Source organism: Coffea eugenioides, chromosome 6 (genome assembly GCF_003713205.1).
Source record: "Coffea eugenioides isolate CCC68of chromosome 6, Ceug_1.0, whole genome shotgun sequence".
Lineage (NCBI taxonomy): Eukaryota > Viridiplantae > Streptophyta > Magnoliopsida > Gentianales > Rubiaceae > Coffea > Coffea eugenioides.
Window position 1 is genome coordinate 31,355,082 of NC_040040.1, and position 8,643 is coordinate 31,363,724.

At 33.7% G+C, this 8,643-nt stretch overlaps 1 pseudogene; it reads right to left on the reverse strand.

Moving 5' to 3' along the window:
* Positions 1 to 5,678: 5,678 nt before the first annotated feature.
* LOC113774058 lies at positions 5,679 to 6,864 on the reverse strand (annotated as a pseudogene).
* Between the last annotated feature and the right edge of the window lie 1,779 nt (positions 6,865 to 8,643).

Sequence of the window (8,643 nt, forward strand, 5' to 3'; positions counted from 1 at the left end):
CCAGCCCCCCCTTAAATCCGTGGCTGCGTATGATACAACATCAAATGTCAAAATATATCCTATCAACCAAAAGTATAAGTACAAGAGGGTTATACACTCTAGTTCACACTTAATTGCTTCGGACCTCCATTCTTGTAAGGAAAACAAAAACTAAAGGAATGAACTAAAAGCCCAGTGAGGTTCCTAAACAAGTAATCAAGTAAAGAAACCATGGAAATATGGCATTTAACAATTTGAACACTTTGTACAATAATATCCAGTCATTCAAGAAATAAACATTCAATCATTGAAAGGATACGTGCTCACTTGGAGTCATTCATTCAAGTCATTCATTCATTCATTCGCCAACCATTTTCCTTATCCCTCCAACATTAGAAATTGTTTGCAAGTGAAAACTCTTTCAGTATTCTCGTCATTCATTCATTGATATCATTGCATTGAATCCACTGGCCAGTTCTCCACCAGACTTCGTGGTAATACTCAAGTATACTAAACATTGTCCCAGGGTCACCAGCCGCTCGACTGAGTTCGCTTCTGGCTCGAGTCGACTGGCAACGAAGGGCAAGGGCCCAGTTCAGCCAAAAGACTTACATTTATGCACAAGTAGCATTCAATCATTGAAAATGCACTTTGGCTTGGGTCGAGTGTGTAAGTGTGATAAAGTACACACTCGCCCATCGAAAATCCATTTAGCAATCATTGGACAACATTTAACATTCCGGCAACATTCACAACATTTCACATAGTCATTTAAAGCATACACATGCAAGGAACACTCACCACGGTACAAGTTCAAGTGTTCACCTCATGTGCACTTCCAACCTCACCTCCACATCCTAAAATCACATTTATAAAGTGCCATGAGATCCATTATGCCAAGTCACCTTATTCCAAAAGAAAAATCAAGCTCAAAATGGTTCAACAACTCCAACTTGAAGTTGGAAGTGAAAGTAAGGACAGTTTTAAGAAAACAGAATTTTTCCCAGTTTTGCGTGACACTATTTGAAACAGCATATCTCAAGTTTCTTAAGTCTAAAATTTATAAACTTTATACCGTTAAAAACATTTGTAAGATTCTATCCACAAGTCAGTCAAAATCAAATCTCAAGGCTGCTTTATCCAGTAGAAAGACAGAACAGGAATGGAAATTCAGTCACATTTGGAAAATCACAGATATTCATAGGAATTGAGAAAATTTCTGAAATTTTCACAGTTAAAAGAGCTATGAGTCTAGTTTCAAATGCAATAAATGAAACTCAATTTGGATTTTTTTACACCAAGATATAACAGATTTCCCAAGACTGCTCAAGGTCTCCTGTGGGAAAAATTTTCAGCAGCACTTCCCCTTATTTTTCCTAATTTCCAGCCATTTTCAAGGCTTCATTCTCACCACAAAACAGCCTCAAATCAAGCATATACATACCAGGCCACCAAACCACTAAATCAAGCATATACATAGCATATAACCATCACATACTCAAGTTGGAAAATTAAACCCTGGGTTGGAAAATTCACTACCAAAGCTGGAAATTCACAATCAAGGCTAGAAATTCCTCAAGTAATGCCAAAATTGCATGTATAAGCTGGAAAATCTTAATTGCAGGTCTACAATTCCATAGCAAAGCTAGAAATACTCAACAAAAGCTGGAAATAACCAATAAAAACTGAATATAACAGCCCACAACCTAAAACTCCAAGATCAGCCACAAAACCTTTTATAAACAAGCCAAAACTCCCACAAAATGCAAGATTAAGGAGATAAAGTAACTCTCAACCAAGAATACCTTCAATCCTCAAGATGAGTAGCAAAATACAGCTTGCTTTCTCCCAAAATAACTCCACTCCAGCCCACCTTTCTTCCTTGTGGTAACTTCCTATGAATTGATTTTGGATTGGAGGTTGATTTCCTACTAGTTCTAGCTTGGAATCAAGGGGAAATTGGAGAAGTTTTTCTTTCTTTTCTTGTCTCTAAGGGTCGGCTAAGAGGGGAAGAAAAATGAAGGATGATGGCTGAAATTTGCAAGATAAGGACTAGAGGTTACATTGGTCAAAGAATGCCTTGATTGCCAACACTTGGCTTTCCCTCAATTTTTCTTTATTTTGCCTTCTTTTTCCCTCTTTTCTAGTAAAAAATTTTGGCCATCCTAAGCTGAAAATGGAGGATTTTTGGTTGAAATGGAAGCTTAATGAAGATAAGAGGAAAGCTTAGTTTTGATCAAGTCTGAGTCAAACTTTGTAGGCTTGTTGACAATTGGCAATAAAAGGAGAAATGTCTATTCCTTTGTCTCTCTTGTATTTCTTATAGCTAATCTATCTTGTTTTCCTCTAATATACTCTTAACACTTTTAATCACACACTTCCTTCTACTTAATACCCGCTCTTATTTACCAAATTTAGTGCACACCTCACCAATCGATCACACTACACAAATGCGCTAAAACCCTAGCTTACTCTAACTTTAAAAGTAAAAGTAAAACTCTTGACTCAACTAACGAAATCACCATGAAATTTAGGGCTAGTAAATAGGTAAATAGTCAAGTAAAGAAATATAGAAGGAAATATAAATTAATGTTTCAAAAATGGAAAGAAATTCTAAAGGAATTTTGAGGTCCTCACAAAGTTCGATCTCACTAGGAAGATTAATCAATTATTAACATTTGTTGAACTCTATTATTTACACTATCACAAGTACGAGTAAATAAACCTATACTACAAACTTATACCAAAAGAAATAAAAATGACAAGGTAAAACTAATAAGTTTTCCTCCCTAACTTTGCTAATAAGACGACTCAATTGATTGAGTTTTAATTCTTTGCATAAGTATTAGTATAATTTTCTAATATATAAAATATCAGCTTTTACTGGTATACCAATCATACCTATAACTATTCCATATTTACTCTAATGGTTTAAAACTAATTACAAGTTCATTAGGTTTTGTGATATTATTTGGTTAAAACCACAAAGGTGTATCTCAACTTTTGTCAGTGTGAAACTTTGCTTTGATACTTTTCTAAGAAATACTAGATTTTAACTTTCATTTGTTCATTCAACATCTTATATCATTTATAATATAGCTAGTTAATTGCAAACATGAATTATAAAAGCATGAAATAGCTTGCACAAAGTATAACATCAATAATCAATTTCATATCATTTACAAAGAAGAGATTAAACCTAGCCCTAGGCATGAAACTTAGAAAAACATAGTGAAAAAGAAAGAAAACAACAAACATTTATTACAACTAAACATTGAAAGTGACAAGAGATAATGAGTGAGAGAAAGGAAGCTGCTAAAGCGCCGAACAAAATCTTCCTTTTCTTAAATCTTCATCTCTTTTCCGAAATTTAGTTTCAAAAGTACAAAAATCCAACACTAAACCTAAAATGCTTTCTAATATTTTTTTTTACCTCCAAAGGGTCCTTAAGTTGATGTCTATATTGTTTCTAACATGTTTCTATATTGCTTCTAACATTTATAGGATGGCCAAAAGGAGGGCAAAAATCTGGGGAAAAAACCTGAGTCGTATTAGTAAACTGCCATAGGCAGCCTCTAATCGGTTTGGTACCCTTATTCCAATTGGAACCTGTTGGAACTTCTTTTTTCTTCTTTTTTTGACCAAAACCGTCCCTAACCAATTTGGACATCCATTTCCATCCACTTATTCCAACTGATGCTGGTTGGAATATTTGTTTTCCTTCCTGTTACTTGGTTTTTTTTTTTCATTTCTTTCTTGCACCTCCACCCTTTCATCCTCAACACTTCATGTCCACTTGGAATGCATTTTAAATCATTAAGAATCATATCAATAAATTCTTGTTATGTCCCAATTGATAAGTGAACTTTTAAAACCTACAATACATGAAGTTTTCACTACTTAGCTCCATAAAAATGCAATTTTCTTTAGTTTAACTACATAATGTAAAAGTCAACTAAACCCCTAATTAATTGGCTTTAAAATTATTCAAAACATAATAAAATGATCATGAACACATACTAAAATAATGTAAACTAGTCATTAATCACGAATAATAATCTCTTCAACTAAAAAAAATGAAAATCTTTTACAAAATTATTTATGTTTAGAAAGTTAAGTTGTCTTATGCCTTTTCCTATTGCCATCTTTTCCCTATTGAATAGAAAAAATGTTTCACGTATGATAGAACTCTATTTGGAAGTCATAATATTAACTTTTAAAACATACAATTATGGGAATAAATATTCACAAATATCTGCTAGAAAAAAGAATAATAAATTCACTAAATTATTAATATTTTAACCAATTGAAACTCTCACAAGCAATTAAAGATCCAAAAGAAGTCCTCACAAACTTTCTCAAAACTATCTTAGAAAGACATTCCAATAAAGACATTATATTTCGTGAATCCAATATGATTATGCAAGTAGTTACCCAATAAAATACCAACTTAATTAGATAACTATCAGAAACTTGATCCAATAAAACTAGTAAAAATTAAAGAGTTAATTCTACATACATTATTACAGTTGGATGTATGACACATATACAAACTTTAGATTTCAAATTCAAATTTAAATTAGTTATTATTTACTCTATGATGATAGTGTATATATTATTAGTATATAGAAGATTAATTCAAAGGTAAATAAAAACTTGTGATTCATTTTCAACTCAAGGAAAAGGATGACAAGATTAAATGGCATGACTCATTCCACTTCTCTCTCTCTTACTCTCTCTCTCTAAAATCCACATTCTTCCAAATATTAGCTTTGGTTAATTGTGATTATTTCTTATAATCACCTCTAACAGTCAAATTTTACAAAATCTAAAGCAAATGGATTAGTTTTCTTTTATTTTAATCTTACTAATAATGCAAATTTAATTGTTGTGAAAATAGTTTTTCTTTTATTAAAAAAATAAAACTTTTTCACGATTATTGGTAGTATAGTCTAGCCATTTCTTGAGAATATACTTGCTTTGCGATTGATACTTTTATCTTAATTCAAAACTTCTTTTATATTCTTTACTCTTATTTTTCTTACTCGAGGATATGTCATTTTCATGAAAAATGAAAAATTATGATCATGCCTTCCAAAACATTATATGCTTTAATGGTTCAAGTTTTTAGACTATGTGACTTTACCTTTCAAAAAATACATGCTTCGTTAGTTGGCACTAGGCAAGACAAAACACTAAATAAGAAATTCCATTTTTTAAAATTATTTATTTATTTTGATATGAAATGTACTGCTGAATTATGAAACTGATTTATAGCACATTTGAGATTGAAACCAAGTCTAGCTAAGGCATGCATGTGTAAGTGTTTCTGTGCGGTGACAAAATTACCACTTTAGTCAAATTTTCTATAATAGCTTGCACTATGACGAGAAATGATATTAGCACTCCTCAAAAAATCTCAAACACTCCTTGAACTTCATATAATGCAAAGAAAGGAAAGGAGTGCCTCAAGTTTTTTGAGGACTATTATATCATTTCTCCTAGTTTTAAAGCTAAAGGAAGTCCTCTAACTAAGAGATTTCCCCGTAGTCAATGCACACAAAGCTAAAAATTGATCTATTGAACAAGCTCTCGGGTTTGAAGAACCAAAAAAGAAAAAGAAAAAAGTAAAGAAACAGAGCAAGAAAATGAGAACAACAAAAAGTTCAAAAATATGAAGAACAACATGGAAAGACTTGCTAGTTTGTTTGCTCCATAATGGCAAAGACAATGTCACCATTTGCATACTTGAGAGCTTTGACAGCCTTTGCCCTTCACACTCTAGCTTAAATCATTACCAACTCTACGTCATTTGCCTTTACACCAGTCTCATGTACATCTTCATCATCTCATGCCATTGTTGATGGCTTAGGCATTGATGCCACATTATTGAGATTAGGAGCCTTGAATTGTTCAGCAGGATGAGTTGGCAATTGTGAGCTCAAATCCTCAATCCTGGCCTCGTAAAAATAACACAAGTGTCTAAATTGCGGCTCTTAAACATATTTGGCTTTGAGATGACAAACATTTATTGACAAATATGTGTATTCTTGAAAAAAGTATTAGACATATTATTATCTAAAATGATCTCAATGAACTTACATCCTTACTCTTCTTAACAGTTACTCGACTAACCCTTGTTATGACCTTCATCCCAGCTTTAGCATTGCCTTCTTACTTTATTTTTCACTTCTACTCTGTTTTGACCTTCGGCTTGCATAGTCTTGTCCTGCCAAATGTAAAAATTTCTGGATTATCTTCAAATCTATGCCTTTTCAAATAGGGTAATCAAACTGCATTGCAAAAAATCAACTATGAAGTTCATTAGACTTTCTTAGTAGGTAAGAATTTCATCCTCTTCCCCACCTAAACATCCTTCCAATATCTTGCCTTGCAGTTTTTTATTTTCTCTTGATTTCTCTTTTTTTAGGTTTTTTCATCTTATTGACAATTGACAAGCTAGTTCTAATATGTTAGCAGCCCGCTTGGGGTTCCTTTCATTCTTGCTTCAAGAGTAATGGCTTTTTTAATTTTTTTTACCCTAGGGGCATCCTACTTGATTTGACAGACGAGTTCTATATCTAGAGCCATTCTTGCACCAAGCACAACTAAATTTAGTTTATGGTGGTTTGAGCATCCAAATATATCAGTGATTCATTCACTATTATCAAGAGTGCACCACTGGTTATAAACTTATAAAGAGAGTTCACAGCATAATAGTAAGTTATAAAGATAGTTCATGGCAGCCTTTATGAAGGCAATGTTCTCTAGATTTATCTCAATGTTTCCAATTGAAATCAGTAAATGACGATATGTCAAGAGCTCGCTCTTAAATCCCTTTATGATACTTCCAGTCTTTAGGACTTGAAGCATAGGATTTAGCATTAGTCTCAGCTTATTTCCTACCTATTATTCATTACTGCCTTTAGAGTCTACATAGCCACAAACATACAACTGCACTATTGTTAGTCATTTGCCTGATTTGCTTGCCAATTTTTGTCTTGATCCAAATAACACTTTAAGATGGAAATAGCTTCACACTCATCATATCACAAGTTTTATTTACTACAAGGAAATACATATTGGAATGTCCCAAATCGAGATGAAACAAGAGAAAGGAATAGTATATAATTTCTGATTCATGGGTTATTGAATAGCTTGGGTTAATCATTTTGAACCCATGGTTTCAATTCAAAAGTTACTCATACCTATTCGTGGGCTCAGGAGTTACAAATGGTATCAGAGCGAATCACACGTTGTCTATATGTGGGGTGAATTTGTGACCAGTGCTAAGTGCCATATTCGACGAGGTGAGCGTATGACCAACGGTCTTATGGTTCTGACCATGCAAGAAAGTGTGAAGGAGATAAGTTTTGTGTGGGGCTAAGTGCCACATGAGTGGTCTTATGGTTCTGACTATGCAAAATTATGTGAGGAAGTGCTAAGGAGACAAGTGCTATATAGGGCTAAGTGCCACATTCGATGGGATGAGTAGTGCTATTACTCGAGCTAAATCGAGTCAAGTATTTGACTGCGAAACTCGACTCATGCTTAAATGGAGTCAGGCTCGAGCTCGCTCGACTAAGTGGATGAGCCTTGAAGTGTGCTTGAACTCGGCTAACAAAATGAGACATGTGACTGGAGCTCGAGCTCGAAATATCTATCAAATAGTTTTCATGTCAATTTTAGGAAACAAACACCGCACCCTGTCCAAAAGTCAACAAAACTTGCTAAGTTGACAAATACACAAACTCCAGCCAAATTCTAGCCATAACAAGATTTGATCAAGTTCTTTTCAAGTCAACAAATACACAAACTCCAACCAAATTCCATCTGAGGCAAACATCCATAAGACCATAACAAGATTTGATCAAATTCTTTTCAACTAAACAAATACACAAACTGCAGCCAAATAACTATATAAAATAATGCTAGATAATTAAAAATTTGACCAAGAAAGGTCCAACTTCACAAATCACAAGGAAGGTCCAACTTCACAAGTCTAGCTTCACAAATCACAAGAAAGGTCCAGCTTTACTTCAGGAAACAAATTCAACAAGAAATAGCATCACATATTCTAGAAAATAGCCTTTAGATGTCAAAAAGATCAATTTCTTCAATTATAGATGATTCAGCAACATCCTAATAATGAAAACAAGAAAGTTACAACTCCTAATAAGGTAAAATGAGGTACCAAAATAAACCAGTAGCAGAAGATATATTTTACGTACACAAGACTTGTTTTTTAACCCATGAAAATTGTCGATCCAATTATTGCCACAAAGTAGCATGTGCACCTTTTCAACCGACATAGAAGCACACCAATCATTGATTCTATATGAACTGCTAACTCTTGTACCTTAGCATGATCATAGGAAAAATTAGTGATAGAAGCTATACCGTCTGAGGGTCCTTTGGTGAAGGATAAGACCTACTGCACCTTTCGATTTTCCTCCCCAAGAGTCAGCTTCTTTTGTAGACAATTTTTTAGATGACGCTTGTGTTGAGAAGTGGCTCCAGATGTACTTTTGGCAAATAGCTCCTTGCAATGATTGCACTGCACTTTCAATGTTCTATCGGCCTGCTTTACTATTGTCATATCCTCCCATATTGTTGACTTTTTTTCCTTTGCTTTTTTCAAATGGTTTTGCTCCTTCATTAGAT